The sequence below is a fragment of the Calonectris borealis genome, chromosome 1 (assembly GCF_964195595.1).
Source record: "Calonectris borealis chromosome 1, bCalBor7.hap1.2, whole genome shotgun sequence".
NCBI lineage: Eukaryota > Metazoa > Chordata > Aves > Procellariiformes > Procellariidae > Calonectris > Calonectris borealis.
In genome coordinates, this window is record NC_134312.1 from 94,651,633 (window position 1) to 94,675,202 (window position 23,570).

A 23,570-nucleotide genomic window follows, 5' to 3' on the forward strand; every position below is an offset into this window, starting at 1 on the left:
GTCGGGTATGGGAGCAGCCCAGCTGTGACTACAAGAACACAGTGCAGTTTATTAGCTCATAACCTATCAACCTTGTTAGTAATCCTCATCTGGCAACAGTGACTCTCACAGTAGCAGAAACATAGTGTAAGAGTATGGGGAACTTAATGCTGTGGGGGATGAACAAGACCCCTTCATCCCAATGAGAATTTTTTTGAAAGCAGGAACAGCTCCCAGATGGGCAGAATCAGAAAACTGCTTCTCTTCGTTTCAGTCCATGAAGTTTGACAACAAACATCAAGGATAAGCTTTAAACAGGGTTTACATATCTGAATTCCGCATATACAGGAACCAAAAGAAGTTTTGGCTGCAAAGGATTCTGGAGTTGCTGAAAACAAGGGATACAGCAACCCTGAGCTACTAAATCATTCACCGATTTTCTCATCTGTCAGTCAGGAAGAAATTAGACCTCAGGCCTGCAACCTAAAATCCTTGTCATAGTTTCTGCAACCTCTATTTTTTCTAGGGTAAAAATTATATCTACCCAGCCATTAAAACAGGATTACGTTTTAAAGTCAAATTAGTACCATAACAAATTCTGGATCAATGTACTTCAGTTCCAAAGTCATTTGTTGTTTCTGTTCACTCAGTCCGTCTCTAAGCAACTCTGTGATGCCTAACACAGTGGGTTTGGTGGCATGGAAAGTCACACAGTAGGAGCTCGTCTCAAAACAACCAGCTTCAGCTCAAGTACAATCTTTACACAAAAGTAACTACTTTGACAAATTCAGGATGGAGGTCAACTCCAACAAGGGCATGAAATACCCACATTTATATGAAGCCCCTGATTAATGTCTTACCATGTCCAAGTGTTTTAATAAAGACAGGAACTGAGTATACGGAACTTGGCAGCTGGGTAAATGATGCTTGTGTATAAAATGCAGTTTGCATCCCATCTGCACTACAGACGAAAACAATGTGGTCAGCCAGCACTGATTTTTGCTGTGCTTGTAGTTTAGGTAAATCCAATCTCTATTTACCTCATGGCTGAGAAGAGATCAAATCCAGTTGAAGATTTTAAGAGAAAAAGAGTGTTAGATGTAGACAGGAGAGCTAAAGACTCCCACATGATACAGATGGCAGTTTGTGCCCTGGAAGCCCAGAGAGAATTGGTTGGTCAGGCTGCCTGTGGCTCTGCACAGGCTTTTGTGCATGAACAATGTTCTAATAAACGCTGTGCCCATGCCCTAAGCAATTACATAGACATCCTCAGAGCTATTGGAAGACAAAATTGACAGAAGGATGAATCACGATCCCAAATGGGCAGTGTCACAGAGCTGGTAGAAGGCTGAACCATGACCTCAATTTCACCCCTAACTGGGCAGTGTAATGCAACTCCTGTCCAGCTTATGCATCTCAGAAAAGCAAAAACCTATACCAGAATGTAAGCAATACTTCAACAGATGCTGTTTTAAACCGGACCACGGTCTGAGATACATGTGTTCTGTGAGGGAGAGAGGGAATGAAATAATCAGCCTGAGGGTACACTCCAGTATTTCTTCAGTGACTTTTGTACATGAAGTCTTGCATCTTTTCATTGTCTCAACATTCTAGCCAGTTTTCATCATCTAAAAAGGAAAAAAAAAAGCAGTCCACGAAGAGAATTATTTGGGCCTGTAGCTATTTCTGTTTTAACATATAATTAAAATGTTGAACTGAAATGAATTAAAAACCAGCTAATTTATACTGTGGATAACGTGGTGCATGGTCAAATAATGAAGCATATCTGTGAGTCTTATTTTCTGATGTAAAAGCTTGGTCTGCATAGGAATTCAGACTCCAAGCCTAAATATTTTAGAGAGCTATTCAATTACATAAGAAAGACATTCTATACTTTTCTGTTACGGGGGCTGAAAAAGTGCCAGTGAACTTCTGCGCTGTTCTACATTGTGAGGACTACACATTGCGGTCATGTTAGAAATGTGGCAACTGAATTTAGGAGCAATCCTTGCAGTTTAACTCCATAATGAATTAGACTGAAAAAATACATGTTTTCAACTCCTATATAGGCATTTGTAGTAGTTTTAAAAGGGATGAAAGCATTTTGAAAGCTTGCTCCTGAGCTGCTATGATGCAACTCAAGCATAAAGTCATTAAAATTTAGTGTCAAGAAGTGGACTTTCTGTATTTTTAATTGTTTCTTAATTAGAGAAGAGACTATAGCACGTGTGGTTTATAATATTACGTAACACAAATAGTGTTCATTTTAACAATTGTCTAAATGCACATTTAAACAATTAGCCAATGTATCGCCTCAAATATTATCATGTCCAATAAAAAAATTCTTTTAAAAGCACTCAAATGCAGTTATAGTAGGAAAGCCATAAAAACCTATTTAAGTGATGCAAGAAGTCTAATCTGAACCAGGTGGATGGAACATCAATCCTAGAATGTCTTGATTCTGTGGGTTTATATTAAAAGCTGGCAGAGGGATTAAAAAAAGAGATGATCCCAAACCTTCACCTAAATTCAACAAAAGAATTTCTTTAGAGAAAACACGGAGGCAGAATCCATGGTAATGCAGAAGACGATGTGGACAGGCCAACTGACTGTCTCAATATATTGCTTCAAATTCAGCTTTTGGGAACCCTGTCCACCAAAGACACTGCTCTCTTTCTCCCTCCTGCTTTTTGCCAAACACTGATAGTGTGAGGACAGGACAGGGAGAGATGAGAAAGATCCTAAAGAAGCTTCTAACCGTATGCTATTCTGTTTTCTACTACTGCATAGTAGACTTTAATTATTTAAACTTTATTTAATGTACCTCATATTATCATATATATATCACATGCATTATTAGTATGCATTATATCATCACATAAATTTCCCCTGCTTGCCTCAAAATCTCTCAGTCAATGTATGTTCCCTCACACTTTCTGTGCCTCCGAGCCCAGTTCCACTGAGCTGTGTAATGTAAGCTAGGAATTTTCTCTCTCTCATGCTCAAGGACTTTTGTATTTCTCCTCTGTGTTCATGCACCTTTTCCTGTTTTTCCTTAAAAATAAAAAAATTACAATAGACTTTCCTCCTCTTCTCTTTCTACCCACATAAAAAGAGGTACCTTCACCTATTACATGCCAGAGCAAATGACACAAAATTAAAGGACTAGGTATTCTGCTTCTGGCATAAATGACATCTCAACTAGTGTAACCTTTGCTTGTTCTCTAAAAGGAAGTTGTAGAAATCTCAGTTCATATTTAAATCCCGGGGGGGGGGGGGGGGGGGGGGGGGGGCACACGGGGAGAGAGATAGAGAGAATCTATAGTTCACTAGTAGTGTCAGGGAAGTCATCTCACTCCTAGCTTAGAGGATTAGAAGAACCATAGGACAAACAACAGCTACCAGTGACAACCAAGCAACGAAAGTACAAATAAAAGTAAAGACTGGCAAAGTTTGGAATTTGGAGGATTGAGAAAAGCAAAGCAGGGAAAAAAAAAATTTGGGACACAGGACCACAACTGAAGGTAGACAGAGACGCATGGCAGTACTGAGCTGTATAGCCCATGGGAGATCACCAACTTTGGGATTAAATCCCACAAAAGTTTCCAGAACACATTCAGGTTTGTTCTGAAAACTTGACAGGTATATGGAAATTATGAATATGAATAAATATGTTATTGAAGCAGCTGCTTATTTAAATAAAAGATCAGGAAAGATAGGAGTCAAATGCCTGCCAACAAAAATGGAAGGCTCCTCCAGCAGGAAGAATATTGCAACCTTAAAAAAAAAACCACTAGGGTTGAAGTGCCTGTTTTTGTTCTAAATATCTGAAGAGGGCAAAAAAAGATAGGAGGACAGGGCTGTTGCAGCAGTTGGGGCTGGAAAGCAAAGCAGAGCTGTGATAGTTTTATTCTAGTTTTAGATGTGCAGTATGCAGAATTGACTGAAAATAGCTAGGCAATGATGCCTGTTGCATTCTGGAGATTGGGATCAGGCAAAGGCTTTATGCTGGCTGCCAGCACTTGAATAGTTTTGAGACATTTCAGAAGATTATGTGATTCCAGCAGACCTTTTTTTTAAAAAAAAAACCAAAACAAAAAACTAGTGGGTGCTTTTAACAGTCAGGCTTTGTTTGAGAAAGCACTGCTTATTCTGAAATAAGCAGGATCCAGACAAAATGCTTCATCAGTTCACTGCCTCCTAACAAGATCTTTACTTAGGACCTCTAGGCTCTCATCTACCCATTGTTTTGAGTAAATCCATCTTGAAAGAGAAGTCAGAAGAACCTAACCGGGAGCAAAAGTTGTTAGCTAAATAGGCAGGGCATGGAGAGTCACTCCAGGACAAAGCAGTGTCTCAAAAGCTTGTACCTGGATTTTAAGCTGTGAATATCATCTGCCCTCAGTGTGACTGGAGCCTTGAGCAAAAGTGATGAGTGTTTGCTCTCACTCACCTGAGCAGGATCCTCACCATGTATAAGAGGACAGTCGCAAGCACTAAGGGAGGAGTGTTCATGGTTTTGGCCAAGAGGAAATGAGATGAACAAGAGATGACAACCTGTGTGTGATTAAAAAAACCTGCACAACCCGGGCATTCCCTCTGTGAGTGGTGACAACTGGATGGCTTCAGGATTCCAACTTAAGTCAGACAAAACCATCTGGAAAACTGATAAGAGACCACAACACTTACTTCACTGAAGACACACAGTAGTCACCAGCTATAGAAATCACAGATTGACCCTTTTTCCTTTCTTTTTCCTTTCTTTTTTTTTTTTGTCAAAAATTGGAAATAGTGACTCACTAGCTCTGTATCCTACAAATCCTACCCCCTGCAAGGAAGTTTAATCATTCACAGCCACTCCCATCACATTGCAGTCAGTTGAAAAGGCTTCAGTTTTTAAAGGAAACTTGTGATTTTCATAACATTTTCTTCTCATACTGAAGTAAGCCATTTAAATCTCTCTACTTTATTACATGCTCCAGTACACCAAGCAGTCTGAACACAGGGAAATGGATTAGATAAATAGAAATATTTTTGTTATGACCTAATTTAAGGATCTTAAGGATCTTAAAAATAATACCACTACTTCAAAAACTGCAAGGCATCAAAAGGCTTAAAAATATTGCAGAGACATAAGAGTGCAAGATATCTGGCAAGTATTGATAGAGTAACATTTAACTCGAATGAGAAACAGGAGGCATTCAGAGACACATGGTTACCATTCACATAAATTTATGACCAGGGCATTTCTGTTACTGTAATACTCTTTGTACCAGGAGCCATATGCAATGGCTTGCTCTTTTATGTGCAATGTCCGTTTATGTCATATTGGCGAAAATTAAAGAAAGGTTTGAATCTGGAATTCGCTGGCCACCAGTACAATGTAAGAGATGAAGGTAGTACAGCTTCTGCTCTTTGTAAAAGAAATCAACAGCCCTAGGAGAAGGAATCATGCAGCTTTTAAAAACTTCACAGTAAGTGATGGAGGAGATGGCTAGGAGACAAAAGTATACCTACCCCATCCTACGTGCAATTAACATCAGCCTAGTACAGTTCAAACTACACCTTTAAGAAAGCTGCCTGAAGTTTCTATCAAACTAATGAAAGCACTGCTTCCTTGATTACCTTAAAAGTTCATTTGTGCATTTGCACTGGCACTGGAACTTCATTAGCATTATGGCCTGTTCTAGAGGACACGTTTAGTAAGCCACTTCCTACCATGCAGTCGGTGGTTCTCTGGTTCCTTGAACAGAAATTTAAAATAAACAGTGCAAAATACAGTCTGCAAAGCAGACACACAATGCCATCTGTATTGCAATTCCCTCATTAGTTTTACAGTTTATATTATCTTCCATATTACATTCCTTCTTACAGAAGCACTTAGACATCACAGCAGCCTGAGTAATAAAACCCCAAATTATAAATAGCAACAACAACCCCTTATCAGGCAATAAGTGTCCAGGATCCCAAATATGGTGAAGCAATTCGTAAATTGGAGAAATAATGAGTTGTAGGAAAAAGTATTCCAGCTCTTATCACTAACTGTTTTTCCAGAGGGTGTCTGCCTCTACCTGTACACCAAATTCACATAGTTAAGATGTCATGGGAAGAACTCCTCAGCCACACACTGTTCAGCTCAGCCCTTTGATTCTTGGGTATGATGCCTGACCTCCTCAAATCATTCTTTATTCCCTGGTTTGCGAGGTTTATGGCTCTTCCTAAAGGTATTTACTTCAAGGGAAGAAAAATCCTATGCCTAAATCCATAGGAAACGCCACTGTCATAACCCTAACCCAAGCTTGTTCTACCTCTTGCTGCTCCTTTAAATTCCACTGCATGTGTCTGCATCTTTCTGCCATCTCTTTTACTCCATTGTCCTCTCTCTGAGGGTATTTGCACAGCCCAATACAGCAACTGTAAATCCCTTAATCAGGCATCAGTTTGTAGCACATCTACACAAATGCAATGCACAAGCATAACATACAGCACTAGCACATTTACGTTTCCAGTGCCTGAGTAAGCTCACTCAAAACTAGGTGAGGTATTTCTGCACATCTTTGCACTGCACTACGGAATCGGGCTCTCTAAAGAAGAAATAATCTTTCTACTGTTTGCATAAAGCACCTTGTTCAACATCAAGGCTCAGAAGTGAAGCCCCTAGGTGCTGCACAAATAAAAATAATAAACAGTAGCAACAGAGCCCTCTTGTATATTCCTAAAAACCACAAGTACACTTAGCTGGCTGCTGAGAGAAATGTTTTCCCTTTTCCTATGATAATACAACATGTCAGTGTGGTTCTCTACAATAAAATACCAACAGAGGAGTCGCAACACAGGACAACTCCGCAGGAGGCCATGCATGGGGGACAGAGCCCAGCCCAACACCTACGAGAACACCAACCTGAAACAGAGACAAGAAAACTCCATGTTTTAATAGCTCATTCCTGTTTCTTTACCACAGTACAGCCAGATCCAAAAACAGCAAGGCCACAGCTGAGGTTAAACGTAGACAAAAGTTTTCTCATAGGTGAAGGTTCTTCAAAGGCAGATGGTTTATTAAGTCAGAGTTGGTGAAACTTCAAAAGCATAAGAGCATCATTGTTCCAAAGGAACATGTAATACACACTTCTTCCTCCAGCTTCCCTGACCATTGCTTCATCAAGAATGTCCCTTTTCCTACATCTTTCTACTAAAAAGGCTACTTTGGAGAATAATAGTGCGTTTTCCAGACGGAACATCTTGTTTTGTGTCTTTGTTTGTTTGCTAAAAAAAAAAAAAAGAAAAAAAAAGAAAAAAAAGGAAAAAAAAAAGGAAAAAAAAAGAAAAAGGAAGAAAAAAAAGAAAGGGAAAAAAGGGAAAAACAAACCCAACAACCACCCCAAAATGACAAAAAAATAATTTCCACTTGGAAAAGCATTCTTGGCAGGAAAAAAAAAATTAAGTACCTCACGCACACAGCAGAAAGATTGTTGGTTGTTTCACTCTGCTGGAATGCTTTACAAAATCACTTACATCCCCATATGGAATAAAATGTCACAGCAGTTCTCGACACTTCACCTATATTTTACAAATACCTCAGTTAAGAGGTCATGTAAATTTTGCTCTCAGTTCTTCACTGTGCTTTGATCTTTCTATAGTATTTTTAAGGCAATTTTCAGATTATAGAGAAAACTGATTCCATTTAAAGGACATGGATTATCATACTGGAGAGTAAAGGAGAGAAATTAGGTTATGTATCATGGATAACTTTTTCAGAATTTCCTGCATAAGTTACACATTGAATCCCATGAAATTTCAATGGGATTGAGAAGCCCAATATGACCTAAATGCTATCTCCATGCTAATTAGGTAAGTGCCTGCAACACTCCCCCCCCCAACACATTAGCTACAGACTTCCAACCAGGGCTGTACCTTATTCAAAGAAAATATTGGCCACAGACAATCCCTCTCACAGTGCATGTAAAGTGTAAGGGGACACAGCATTATCTACGTCATTGGATGTTACAGACATCACAAATGCACGTCATGGTTTGTCTTATCTGTTTATTCAGGGGTTTTCATGACCATGGTTCAATTCCTGCTCAAGGCCACAAAATGGGAAACAAACATTTTTGGAAGTCAATGCATTTGGAGACTTTTAAGGGCCTATTCTTTCAATAACTACCATCATCTGAAATTAATAAGTGAAATATTAAAAAGAAATTTTCTGTCCAGCTTTCAACATTTGTGGAGACGTCTGTTTTTTTTCCATCAGCATCTGAGCAGCTGATAAATGAGAACTTCAGGAAGCTTGTAATGTTGCCATGTAAGACATTATCACCCCAAACCTTTAACAGTAGCATAAGCACACTGTAAATCGACTGCAGTACACTAAAATTGGACAGGAGAGTCAGTATGCATCATTTGGGTAGGATAACATAACAATTCTACATAATTTGTAACCAACCTGTTGCTGTTTGTGTTATGCAATTAATGCCATTCACACTTCAACAAAGAAAAAAAAAAACCAACAAAACAAAACCAAACCCAAGGCTTCACTGGTTTTCCTAAACGTGACTACCCCTTTGCTCTGTTATTATAAATACATTCCTATTGGTATGGATGACTGATGGAGGGTTTACAAATTAATAATTCCCAAAAGCTGCTTTAAAGCTACATTTCACAGATCTTTTTAACTCAAGTTCCATATTAGAAGAGGGGATTAGTGTCACTGTTATAGAGATTACTGCACATTAGTATAAAGACTTACAGAATTCTGAGTTGGTGCCATTGAAGTGGAGCACTCTGCTGTATGGGAAACTCTGTTACTGCACTTAAAATAGCTCATAATATGTTCAGCAATGCAACAAATCAGAAAAAAAATCTCAGATCTAATTCATTATGTTCATATATTTAAAATAATGCATGCAGTGCTTTACAATTATTTGCTCTTCCATAAACATGGTGGTATTTTGACATTTAAGCAAAAAGTCTGCTCTGATTTATTTGCAGATTAAGTTGTATTTTTGTGCTAAATGCTCAGCTACTCTGTCCCACAGACCAAATCATGACATTTGTTCATATATGGTTATTCTTGGATGCATGGAAAGAAAAAAAAAACCACCCAAACCAAGAAGTTACTCAGTTAAAAGCTCTCTCCATCTGCCTGGAGTTTTATTAATAACTCATCACCATGGTATCACAGCATCTTAAGGAAAATAAAACAGACAGATAGTTGCTAGGCTCTCCAACCTCTAAGGATAAAAGGGAATACTTCTTGAGGAAGAGTGGGAGAAACTGTTTTGGTCTTGTTTCCTTATCACCCTTGAGGGCGAGGCTAAGCCGAGATGGGCCTCATACTGTGTTCTGAAAGCTGCAAGTATTGTGGCCATCACTCAAATCTGTCATCCATGACCCAATTCTCTGCACTAGCACTTACATAAAAAAATAGAAATCCAAGCTGTGAAGGGACAAAACCTAAGCAGAAGGGAATCAGATGAAGGAATGCATTGCTTTCTTCAGCACTCCCATTTAACCCTCAAAAGGGCTCTTCAACCACATCACTGTTGCCCCCATTCATATTAACCTAAAATGAGCTGTTTGCTGACACGCACTGAACTTTGCCCTGCAGAAGGGGCTCCAGGATCAGCACATGGCACAGACTTGCCCTCACTGAGCCCCACAGTGTCATGCTGTGAATGCATCCGACATCAATGGTGGGAACCAGGGAACAGTTCAATGACAGTTCCTCTACCGAGAAGAGTCTCAGCTGTTTCTCTCAGGTATTTTCAAAATTACTGAGTTTGAGAAGTGCAACCCTTTACCTGTAGCATTCTCCCCATCAAAACTGAGAGAGAGGATGTCCTCATGTCTCTGCCAGGTTTAGGCTCTAGAAGGAACAGGCAGCCTACACACACTTGTAAACACTATCTGCTTCAATAAGTGAAGTGAGCTCTAAATATGCTATAACATCTTCAGAATTCTAACATGGAGAAGCATCAAGCTGAAATGCAGTAACACACATACGGCAGACAGAGGTTCTTTGCAGTCCACATCCCCTTTCAAAAAGCATGTACTGCAAGGTTGCCCATGTCTCACTGTTGCCACACTATTACTCCAGGAAAGCATGCAACAGCAAAGGGAAATCTGTAAAAACAACATATAGACTGCAGGGTACAAAAGCGACCCTCCTACTTACAAACAATTACAATATTGATTAAGTTCATTCTAAGGCCAAAGAGCAATGCAGTCAGAAGTCACACCTGTAGTTGGTATGCTGTTCTGCTGAAGTGCCTCATGAGCAGGAAAGTTTTACAAAACCCATTATGTTTCATGCCAGGGAGAGATATCCAGACATGCAAACTGTCCAGTCTACCATCTGTGAGAGGTAACAACATTTCCTTCCCTTCCCCCTGTTAAGATAAGAAAGCAAACAGGTTTACAAAAAAAACATGGGATGTGGCAGATTCATCTCCACTGCCATCTCCTTGAAGTCCCAGCACTCATTACTTTTTTCACATGTAAGGTTAACACAGCAAAAAGATTGGGCAGCTCAAGGGGGAGAGAAGACAAGAAGCACCAGAGAAGTGCCTTCCCTACTGAAGGGCTGGCATGACATGAAATGCCAGAAGCAGCATGCCTGCCCCAGTCCCCCAGAGATGCTGCCATAGCTCAACAGACTTCCCTCTCAGAAAGACCTTCACTCCTGTGTGCTATTTATTCAGTATTTTAGAAGGAAGGAAACTGCCCTTTATCACATCTTTTTCACACTCATGTTACTGCATACTAAAGCAGAAGTCTGTCACCTCCATCAAGTATAAAATGATGTATTTTGGTCTCTCAGGTGGCCTCATGTTAAATTTCTTAGAGTTACAAGAGAAGTTAAGCGCAGGAGGAGACTGTTCCCCTTGTCCTTCAGTTGCTTGGCTAATTAGTGCAAGCCACAACAAGCCAGAAAATCTTTTTCTTTTTGCTAGATAGTTGTAGCTCTGAGAAGGCAATGATTCCTGCAACATGAAGCTGTGTGCTACTTAGAGTCCTCCTTTTAGGGTGAAAAAGCAGTAGAGGTCAAGGTAAAAATCTCTGGAAACAAACAAAGAAACAATCACCCTGATTTACCCCTGCCTGTCAGGCCGGGTGCATTTTGTCTCTCTCTGTACCCAGAACATATACAAATAATTCTATTTTCTAGAACTGCAATTGTTGATTGATGAGTCATCTTTCCTGTAAATTTATTCTTTTAAGTGATTTTGGCATTGTTCCTTGAAATTCCTCTCTGGCTACGTAATGGAAATTTTGACCTCACACTCCGGTTTCTTTAACATCACAGATACCGAGATTATGAGTTCAGGAAGACCAAACAGTTGAAGAAAGGATGCAATGAAGAAATCTGTAGCTTAAAAAGAAAGCAAGCTGTACTAAATAAACGCTCAAGTAAATATTTAGCTGTATGGTCATTAGGTTATGTTCCTAATAATACAGCAACTCATTTATCATAATTAAGAATTCATGGGGGGAGGAGGTTGCCTCCCTCTTTCCCCTCCCAAAGTTGGTCATATGGCCAAAGTTGTTGGCAAGTGAAATTTGGCATATGCCAAAGTTCATTTTTTTCCTTTTAATTAGCAACTCTCCATATTACCATTTTGAAAAAACATACTGCAATTAATAGTCAGAAAACAAAAAGTAGAAAAATGTAAACCAGAAGAGAGTAGAACGAAACCAAAAGCACCAAATCATTCATCCATGAGAGAGAATTATTGCATAGGGTAGCATAACACTTTTAAGACTGTAATCAGCAAGTTGAAGGACTTTTCAACTCCCTACCCATCCTCCATTTGGGGGCAATGTGGAAAGTATATGGTAGTCCAAATTTGTCAGATATGCTAAGTTGAAAACACATGACAAAGAACTTGGAATTTTGCACTGCCTTAGTCCCACAAGAAAAATTAGGCGGATCTTTACAGCAAGAATCAAAACGGAACACGTTTGTGAACTACTCTGCTTTATCTAAAACTTAATAAATAGAACAGAAGCTCCTCAATCCATCCAGTCTGCATTCAGCTGGCAGGAAAACCCCACAGTGCTCAGAAATAGACAGACGCCCCTAGCACCTGCTGGAGCCTCTGACCAGTAATTACAACCATCATGGTAAGCTAAATCTAAGCAGCAGCATATTCATGACTCACGAAGGCTAAGCCTATTTAAAATGAATTGACGTTCATGCCTATCTTCCGAACGTTAAGTGGGCTAGCCAAGGGACATGACAACATGAGCTTGAAATTGTGTATTCTTGGAAAAACTCTAAACAAGATTTCTCAAATGAGAACACCATTATGGTCTCTGGTAATTCTTCACGGTCATGCCAGAGGGCATTCCACTCTACCCCACCCATGCTTAGCTTGTACCACCAACCAGCTTTTGTTCAGGCCAACCAAAGGAGACTGAATATTTGGCAACAAGCTCCACTGCTGCTCTAACCACAATGCAGCCCACAGTAGTCTCTTCACAGACTTCATTAGACACTGACCAACTTAAATGGCCAATTTAAGCCATGAAGAATGCAGCAAGTTTGAAACTTTGAAGAGAGTCACTGCCCTTCCCCATCAACGTAGCACTCTGAATGGAAACTGTGCACCCAACAGTAAAGCACTTCTGACCACATAGGCTGGGACATGCAAGTGTGCTGCTGGCATGCCCGACAGCCTTGCGGCTGCTCTGAAACTCATAGGAATGTCTGTCCTCGGTCTGTTGCGATGATGAAATGAGTTAATGTGACTTGTACAGGTGTGACAACTGACTGATAAGATTTCCAAAAATACTTGTGATAAGACGCTATTGGAAAAAAAACAATGTGTAATCACATTCCCAGTTCTTATCATAACCTTAATGAAGTTGAATTCCCAAAAAAAAGAGACAGCATTTTGGTTGGGGAGCGGGGAAGGAAGACACATCAGTTAACTTGGTTTTTACCTTTCCAGTCTCAGCAATCAAACTAACAGCTGGCAAAACCCATTCTTATGTGCAAAAAAAATCTTCAAAGTTTCAGGTAGAAATGGTCTAGGTAAAAAACAAGCTCAAACTCTATGAGAAGAGGTAACAGCCAAGCTGAATCTGTTTCTACATACATTAATGGGTCAGAGATGGCTGTAGATTAGTAAAATAATGCCTGTGACCCAGGTAAAATACAGAGGATTTTAAAACAAGGTAGTACAGACTCCCTTACATACAGCCATTAGTTGACATGGGAGAGAAATGACCAAAAGCTTTCTTACTACACTGATTAATGCATTTTTAAGTAAAGCATTTCCAAATTCTTCCAAATCATTCTCTTCAGCTTCACAGGCAAACTTTCACTGATTCAAATGTATGCCGTATACAGGGGGAGAGGGGTGTCCATTCCAGTGATGAACATACAAACATCATAAGCAAAGTTGGGCAGAACATGAGGAAAAAACATTTAGCATCTGTGTAGTTACTTGAGCTGCTAGGGAAACTTCCACCAGATGTTCCTAGATGTTACCTCAGTTGCCTCCCAAACCACTATCGCGTCTGCTCTCTTCCTTACTGAATATCAGTGTTATTAACTGGAACCATACATAGTTTACTCCTGGGAGAAACCTTAATATATCATTTATAAGCTTGCTAAGTGTCACATCTCTTATTAGAAACTGAAAAGCTCAGAAATGTAACATGCTAAACTCAGTAACAGGTTATGCAAATGGAACAGGAAATAAATTTTCTCCTCAATCTCCTCTCAGTCAGGGGAAAATTCAGCAAATAACAGAACAGTCTCATTTTTTACACACTCGTAGTATTTTCCAATTGATTAGAAGGGTTTCGGTACAGGGAAGAGGAGAGAGAGAAATGCGTTCCTCTTCCCAGTGATATGATTATGTTATGTGTAAGTGTACCCGATTTAACTCGGGTAACAGTCCATGAAAACACAACAGCTGAAACTATCAGAAACCAACAGCAGAAACACAGTAGCAGAAACATGTCAGAAAGCATTCTAATTTCTGTAAAATAAATTTATCTTGACTTCATTTTCATCCTCATCAACCCTCCTCCACATCAAAGCCACTAACACTAGAGGTTCATGGACTGGTGATAGAGGAAGGACATTTCTCTCCCTGGGAGGAAAGGGGAACACGCAGCCTGCGATCCCAAGTGGGACCTGGCCAGAAGAGGAGAAGAGTAGCTGGGCCAGAGGATGGCCTGACACTGACAAGGAGAAGGGTTTGGGCAACATAGGGAAGAGGAGCATGTTTCTACTAAGTTACTTGTAGTATTGTCAAGAAAGAAAAATTAATAGGGAAGAGATGAGTTGTCAAACTGTATCTCAACCTCAAATGTAAACAGCTTTCTACTTGCACAGAGCACTTACAAGAGGTGATGGTCTATGCCCACTGCTCAATGAAGCACACCCATCGTGCATATTCCAGATGCAAGTTTCAACTGTTTTGAGACATCAGCTTCAAATGTTTATAGTTTAAAAGAAAAAAAAAAAAACAAACCCCCAAAAAACCTCCACTGAATGTCTCAACAATTGTTATCCAAAAACTGTTCTTTCCTCTCATGCAGGAAATTGCTTCTGAAGTAATGTTTCATTTAACTCATCTTCGTAAAACATTCTCAACACCCTAGAAGAACTCCTTTTTAAGGAGATACACTACCCACAAAAAGTAATGTGAAAACACCCTGTAATTATGTGATTTAATAACCTGAAATTCTCAAGTTATTTAATATATGGGGAATACAATCATCTATCCAAAAATATTATTGAAAGTGAAGATATTTTTCAAAAACACAAGGACTGAAATAGCAACAGAAATAATGGTCCACATAAATTACCAGAATTAAAGAGGGAAAAGGGAAGAAAAAATATCATTATTAAATGCACCTTTTTATTAAGGAGACTAAAATCCTTCCACGAGGCCTTCCTAGTACTGAAATGATCTTCTGTTGTGCAGTTACTGAAAATCCCCTCTGACTATCACCATTGTTGATTGCAGGATTTGATGACGCTTAGCAACAGTGAAAGTATTGCACTTGTATCCATCAGAAAAAAACAAAACAAAACAAAACAACCCACACAAATCAAAGTTTCTTATCCTACTGTTTTCTATTCTGGAATTTTAGAAATTATCCTAAGCTTAAGTCTACACATAAGCAATATATACTATCTGTATGATACTAAATGAATGATCTAAAAAAGTCCAAAAGGAAGTATCTTTGTAAGACTGCTAGTGTAGTCCAGTTCATCTATTATTCTCAATATTCATTATTTTAAAATGTACAAGTAAGTAATAATTAATTATTCTAAACTCTCCCAAGTTATTCTCCAGACTTTTTACTTTCATCCCAAAGAATTTTTCTGATTACTTTCTAGGTATGTTGCACTACACTATTCCATGTAATGCAGAGAAAAATACAATCAAGACATCAAAAAAGCAAAAAATGTTACCACTATGCTCCAGCTGATACACTGGGTGACCCTGAGCAAACCACTTAGCTACATTCCCACCAAAAATGGAGAAGGCTCCAGACTGTGAAAAATGACTGTCAGACCAAAAAATGTTTACAGAGCAGCTTGCAATCATCAAACAGAGGGCTCTGCAAATGGAAAGTATTACAGCATATGCTATGTTCTAGCCATGAATTTTTAAAAAAAGAAAAGAACAGAAAAAAAGAACTTTGCAATCATGACTAGGCACATATGTTCCACACAGAAAGGAAACTCCTGTTTCTTGTGTATAGCTCTTATTTTTCTTGTTTCTAGACCTAGTCTTTATCAAGTATAAGTAATGAAAAATCAATCAGAAGTTCATACATACAGGATCATATGAAAGCTGTTGAAATACGTCACAAACTGCAGGCACAAGAAGGTTCTTGGAAAGAGGCAGTATCTATTACTGGATTTAATTCCTATAGCTAAATGTCAAATTTCTAGGTACTAAAGCCCTTCTTCAGGTTTCAGTCACCTTTGTAAAGTACGGGATAAAAGGAAAAGAAGTACTTTTCATAAAAGGGCAAAATGCAGAAGGGAAAAAACAACCTGAGTCAGGTCAGGGTGCAACGAAGCACACACAAACCCTTGATTTGACAGATGGAATAAGAAGCCCTTGCCTTTGATTTGCACACAAGAAATCAAGATATGGTGGTGTTTATTTGCAGGAAGAGAGGGTGTCACCATCTGAAAGGAACCCAGCAAATATTTTTTTCTGCTCCTGCTCAGCTGGTTGGTAAGATTTGGATGAAGGTGCAAAGAAACGAAATGCTGCTCTGTTTCCTAGCAAAATGCTTGTTCCATCCAAATGGCTGCTCCCCATGGCAAAGGCAGCGGCAGAGTTTGCATTAGCTTCTTCTGCAACGTATCAGTTCCAAGTGCGAAGATTCAGCAGTAGGAACAACAAGAACTTTAATGCAGGTGGAGGCTCAAGCTGTAAGCGTATGACAATTTATTGATAAAAGCAAATCCTGTTTTATAGTATACACTGGCCAGTGTTACTGCCAGCAATTAATTATGGCTATGAACAACGCTAGCTAAGACATGCATATGGTGGAAAAAAACAATATGATTAGTCACTGTGCAGAAAATAAGACGCAAAGATACAAGTCACAATTTTGTCTTTAACATCTACATAAAGTAGGGGTACTCAGGTTTTCAAGACTCTACTAAAGGAACCACCTGAGATTATTTATATTTTTACAGGATCACTTTTCCTTTGATTCTTATGCTTTAAACCGAGCAAACAAGCCAACAAAAGCTAAGAAAATGGGATTACGAAGTGTAAAAGAAGGGCACAGACACTTCATTATCCTTGTTTATGTTCCTCTTCTCACCTGCCTCCGCATGAAAGAATCACACAAAACAAAGGAAGAAATACATTCATTGATTACAAAGGCACTGAATAAAACCAACACAACACACATTGTTTCCAAATGCATAGCATAAGCAAAGTAAATTATTTCCCATAATTATCTTTTTCTTTAAAAAAAATTTAAAAAAATCATCTATACCCTTCATTCAATGTGTAAATCTAAATAGACAGAGAACGGAAATAAGCATTTTCCCTCCACATGTCAAATTCATGATTAGTCTAAACAATTAAAAGCATCAGAGTGCCTAAAACCCATTGGTTTCTCCAAGCATTCATCCATACTGCACGTCTGGCAGTGGTTTCAAAGAAAATCTGGATTAAATAACATGATTCAGCTGTGAAAAGACTGACAATAAACAGCATTTTAGTACCGCTCAGTCATAAAACAGCAAGCTTTAGTACTGCATGTCCACATTAGGAAAAATGAAACTATTTCTTCCGAGAACAACATGCTGGGTGTTTGACCCATGTGCCCCGCAATGAAAACCAGGGGAAATTTGTTTTTCTGATTTCCCTTGTTCCAGCAACTTTTAAAAGCAGCCATACATAATAAAGTGTAAGTACTAAAAAATCCCAACTTTTCTTTTAAAGTCTTATAAAAATAATTTTTTAAAATTAATTACCCACTTTTGTAATTTTTAATAAAGCCATTCTTTTTCTTAAAGAACAATGCTCACAGAAGAACTACAAACAAAGCTATAAAAGGCTTTTCTCAAAGATCACAAAGTGGATCAGATGGCCTCTGATCAATGCAAAAGCCATTCACCGCAAGCATATCATAATGCTAACATAAATGATAGGCCTACCCATGGCAAGTGGCAGCTAGAGTTCTGGGAAGAAAGGACGAAGCACAGTAACCTCTTCCACATTTTATAAAGGCCTTCTTTATCTCCCTTCAAATCCCTTCAGGAAAGGGTCTTTTGGTAGTTCCCATAACCACTAATTCTTCTATTAAATGAATAAAAGACCAAACACTGTAACTGGACTCACCTAATTTCTGGAGTTTTCTAGGTGATGGTGGACAGATGAACTTATCCTGCTGTAAAAGAAACTTCTCAAATGCAAGTATATATCACAACATGCCACTAGCAGATGTTGATTATAAGATGTGTATGAGGGAGGCTTGGGTGTGCTTAGTCATACTGTTCACAAGAAAAGACAGATTACTATGGATATGTTGCCACAATGATGCATAATTTCCAAAATTCAAAGCTGAAAATAGATTTCAGAGCAGAATTAGAGCAGAATGGCCGAAAACAGCTAGATGTGGCAAAAAAGCGCGTGACTATGCTTGCCTCGTTCCTGTAATCTTTCAGTGGCTAATGGCTATGGCTGGAGATGAGATACAGAGCTAGATGGACACTGGTGTGACACAATACATCTGCTCCTCAGTGCTCAGAAGAAGTCAGATATAAAGAAGCGATAGCCTTTCTTAGACAGTTTAATCATGTTACTGATGGTGTGATCTTTTTATTACTTAATTATTTAATAGCAGCTCTTTTATTGTTAATGGATGTGGTTTATGCAAATCATCCACTACAGATACAGATTTATAAATTACTCTAAATTACAGCGCTGTAATTGGACAGTGTTGACATGAAACTCGAGTAGTTTAGGAATTTCCAGAGGCACGATGCCTGAAGCCAGTTTAATTTCAGCTCTGAAGCAGATTCCCTCTGCACCTTTAGGCTACTCATCTCCATTTCCTCTTCTCTAAACTTGTCTCCCAGGATGGTGCTAGAGGTTTAATTAATGAATGTGAATCATCTTAGCATTGCCTCCTGAATTCCACATATAACCAATAATGAGCCAAAGCTGCATTTGAGGAAAAGCACACCTTCCACTATGCCAGTCAGAAGTGGTCTTGCAAATCACCAAAACCAAAGCTGTGCTATTTTTAATCTCTGACAACAAGTGCAGTAGCCTGCCTTTGAGTGTGCAGCCACTTACGCTGTTTAAGCTTTCATACAGCCTGCACTCTGACCTGTGGCATCATGGCTTCTCTGCTAACCACACTCAAGTGAACCCAGCATGGGTTCATGGAAGGCAGGTCCTGCTTGACCAACCTGATCTCCTTCTATGACCAGGTGACCCGCCTAGTGGATGAGGGAAAGGCTGTAGATGTGGTCTGCCTGGACTTTAGTAAAGCCTTTGACACTGTCTCCCACAGCATTCTCCTAGAAAAGCTGGAGGCTCACGGCTTGGACAGGTGCACTCTTCACTGGGTAAAAAACTGGCTGGACGGCCGAGCCCAGAGAGTTGTGGTGAACGGAGTTAAATCCAGTTGGCGGCCGGTCACGAGCGGTGTTCCCCAGGGCTCAGTATTGGGGCCAGTTCTGATTAATATCTTTTAACAGTGATCTGGACGAGGGGATCAAGTGCTCCCTCAGTGAGTTTGCAGACACCACCAAATTGGGCGGGAGTGTTGATCTGCTCGAGGGCAGGAAGGCTCTGGACAGGCTGGATCGATGGTCCGAGGCCAACTGTATGAGGTTCAACAAGGCCAAGTGCTGGGTCCTGCACTTGGGTCACAACAACCCCATGCAACGCTACAGGCTTGGGGAAGAGTGGCTGGAAAGCTGCCCAGAGGAAAAGGACCTGGGGGTGCTGGTTGACAGCTGGCTGAACATGAGCCGGCAGTGTGCCCAGGTGGCCAAGAAGGCCAACGGCATCCTGGCCTGTATCAGAACTAGTGTGGCCAGCAGGAGTAGGGAGGTGATTGTGCCCCTGATACTCGGCACTGGTGAGGCCGCACCTCGAATACTGTGTTCATTTCTGGGCCCCTCACTACAAGGAGGACATTGGAAGTGCTGGAGCGTGTCCAGAGAAGGGCAACGAAGCTGGTGAAGGGCCTGGAGCACAAGCCTTATGAGGAGCGGCTGAGGGAACTGGGACTGTTTAGTCTGGAGAAGAGGAGGCTGAGGGGAGACCTCATCGCGCTCTACAACTACCTGGAAGCAGGTTGTAGTGAGGTGGTGTTGGTCTCTTCTCCCAAGTAACAAGCGATAGGACGAGAGGAAATGGCCTCAAGTTGCACCAGGGGAGGTTTAGATTGGATAATAGGAAAAATTTTTTCACCGAAAGGGTTGTCAAGCATTCGGAACAGGCTGCCCAGGGAAGTGGTGGAGTCACCATCCCTGGATGTATTTAAAAGACGTGTAGATGTGATGCTTAGGGATATGGTTTAGTGGGCATGGTGGTGTTGGGTTGATGGTTGGACTCGATCTCAGAGGTCTTTTCCACCCTTAATGATTCTATGATTCTAAGTTAGCAAACTAAGATACAGAAATCAGATAATAATCTATGTGTACCTGCCTCCTCAACACCCAGCTGCAGAGCAGACACCATCACTGGTTGTGAGCATGCATTCTCTGCCAGGAGTCACCTCTCCTCAGAGGACTTCTCCCCTTTCCCACCCACTGCCACATGGCAGGTCAACACTCCTCAAGCTAGCTGAGCTGCTTGCATAATCACTCCATAATCATTTCCACCCGAGACAGGTTAGCACAAATGAGCACCTTCAGCATTTTTGGTTGCGCCTGCTCGCTCCAACTGAAACAGGCCAGAGAACAATTGCAGCTGAGAAAGAATGAGGTGGTAGAGGAATATCACAAGAGATGTGTAGCAAGTTCTTGTGTGTGACCACCACACCATTTATCAATGCCAAGGGACTTGTTCAAATTACGCGGCTGCCAGATGTATTTCTCCCTGTGTCTTCATGTCATTCACATGACTTTACATTCATGAGACTCCCTGTGCACCAGCTTTGATCACCTCCATCTCTTTGTTCAAGTACTTTTGTATGCTGTGATCCCAGTTGTTTTTTGGCATCAGTATCAAGAAAATAATTTCAGGCACGTGTTATTGAAGAGACTGGTTTTTTATGTGACACTAAACAGCTTTACATTGTAGAGCAAAAGGAAAAGGAAGCTACTGGAAGTACTGTAACTGGAAAGTGCCATTACTTTCCATCTGGTGACCTCCTGGCAATTCCAGAGGTTTCACAGCAGGCATGTTCCTGTCCCACCTCCCTGTTTAGTTTCTCATCAGTCATCATCACCCTCTTATCTTGTCTGGCCATTAGGATCACTTCATCACACACTGCAGGCTAAAGATCCTCACTGAGTAATTGCAAACCTATAACTTCAGAGTTGTGAGACAGCTTGTAGGTGAACGTTCAGTTTTAATGACAAGACGTAAAGTGATGGAGAAGCTGTTATGCCTTTCAGAGGCAAGCTGTTCCTCTAAGTTCCAAGACCAGTTTCAGCAAGTAAATGTCAGGAAAAGAGCTGCCAAAAAAAAAATAATTAAACCTACATCAGTCATTTATTACACAGAAAAGAATTAAACTCCTGTCAGTCATAAGTTCCTCAAGGTCTGACTGTTTCTGTTTTAATACCAAGTATATTGCCAGATTCATTAAAGAACATGAGGACAAAACCAATGCATGTGCATGCATGTGCCCAGACACACACAGAGTGGATGATAGTCACTCCACTCAAATCTCATGGCAAGATCCATTTCAACTATCTGCTAATTATCATCCTGGAAAGAGATTCTATTCAGATTTTGTGATTGATATAAAAAAAGACATACGTCTGTTGTTAACACAAGACGAAACATGAGCATCTCATAATGGAATTATCTGAAATCTACCACTTACTTTCATTTCATCAAAACAAGACAGGTGGTCTGCTCATCATCAAAAGCTGGCTGTTCTCAGAGATTTCAGCCACTGAGAAAAGCTTCTCAGAGGGTTACAATCAACAAGAGATGGAAACTCACTGAATGTTAAACTTTATTAAATTTCTATTGATATTATGTTACAATGAAGGCATTACAGGCCCCCTGTTACTGACTGCAAACCAGAGACCTGAATACTCAAAGGATTAAGGCTTTCATGTTATTCTAAACGATTAAATTTGTTTTCAGTTGGCAACTTTGCCAGGTCAAAACAAGCAAATTAATATGTATTTTTTTAAACTGAACTCAGACATCAAATCTTTCCACTACACATACCATTTGTTAGCAAACTCACACATACTTTCCATCCATTTACATTCACTGGCACCAAAGCACAGAGAGAGTATGAACTCCTTTCCCCGCCAAGCAGCATTCTCTCCAACCTTCATTAGCTAAACTGAAACTAGTTATAGGATGACTAAAAGCAGTTACATATCTAAAAACAATATGTTAGTCAACAACTGATTATATTAAAAATGTGATACTCATTTGAGAATACCCTTATAAAAAACCCTAAGAAATCCCATGGCTTTTTATGAGTCTTTTAAGCTGTAATCTAGTTTATATACACAATTTATAGCATAGAAACTGAGTCAGCTGCTATGTAATCAAGGCTCCTCATGAGCAGTATAGCTTTGCAATGACTCAACGTGCATTGTTCTCAACCTACACGAGCCTGAAACACTGTAGTCATTACCAAGGGCAGCTCACGAGTCTTCCCTCTAAAATTCACAGGAAGACATTTTCACCTTCCCCTCCCACTCAGAAATTCTCCTTATTGCTCTGTTAGAAAATGGAGTCTGCCTTTCTCTGCCACAGCTTCTGCCTCCCAAACACAACTCCCACCTTTTGACATCTATGGGTAATTCAGTGCCTCCAATATAAGTGCAACACCTCCATGCCTTTATTCTTGTTCCCTTCCCAGTTTGATGTCAGCCTCCGTCCTAGCCTAAAGTAGTCTTGACACCTCCACAGAAAGACTCCCCCTGCCCTGAAATGCCTGGTCTCTTTTTAACATGCTAGAAGGGGTTGGCAGGAGAGACTATACTCTGACTTAACCTTCAGTCCTCCCTTCCTCCACACCCTGCTGTGTATTGTCCCTTTGCCCACAAGTCCAGATCAGGGATGCTGGCAGGAAGGGATGCTGCTCACTTCTGCAGAAATGAGACCTCCTCTGTACGGAAATGCAGAAACCCTCCTGTGAAAAGCCTTTCCTTTGCATTTGGAACAGACCTGGGTTTAACTAAAGGCAAATTTTCCTATTCAAATGGGAAACGAGCAGAAAATGCAACACATATGAGTAAAAACTTATGTGCGTGAGAGTTCCTGTTCCTAGTAAATAATTATTACCTGCAGTAACAGGCAGTGCAGTTCCTGCCCCTCTCTCTCTTCCCCCCTGCCCCCCCGCCTTTTTCTTTTTCCCTTTTTTCTTTTTCTTCAATTACAGCATCAAAAGAAAACTAAGACCTTTTAAAGACATAAATGAACCATTCCTGCTCTGGAATGGCATCAGCACCTGGACACCTGGCAAAACATAGTTCAATACCTACTGTACCTGTTTCTCACCCCCCCTGACAGCAAGCATGAATATTCTTGCCTTTCTTCTTATTTACCAACAACATATAAAGCCAAGAGTGTTCAGAAGTCCATTTCAATCCTTTTTGTTCTGGTTACATTACAGCAAATTGCTTTGATCTGGGGGAGGGAGGAGGAGGGGAGCAGAGAACATCTTAAGTTCACAAAGCCAAAAGCCAAGATGCACAAAACTGAAACATTCCAAAGTTAAAAATAATCGTCTTTAAACTGCAAGAGCAGAGCTGTAATTTTGAGTTGTACAGCATGACATCATGGTTTATATGGGGCCAGCTCAATAAATCAAACCGTGCCTAATTAGAGATCCTACTGCAAATCTACATTATTTGGACAAATAATTAAAACAGGACAATCCGTAACATAAGCCAGATATGTTTACTAAAATATGTTCTTTTC

General features: G+C 40.1%; 2 protein-coding genes across 7 annotated transcripts in view; one reads left to right on the forward strand and one right to left on the reverse strand.

The window, feature by feature from the left end:
* CMSS1 (cms1 ribosomal small subunit homolog) overlaps positions 1 to 23,570 on the reverse strand; it is a 247,938-nt gene that overhangs the window by 92,565 nt on the left and 131,803 nt on the right. The gene's annotated exons all lie outside the window — the stretch shown is intronic.
* FILIP1L (filamin A interacting protein 1 like) overlaps positions 1 to 23,570 on the forward strand; it is a 214,444-nt gene that overhangs the window by 61,109 nt on the left and 129,765 nt on the right. The gene's annotated exons all lie outside the window — the stretch shown is intronic.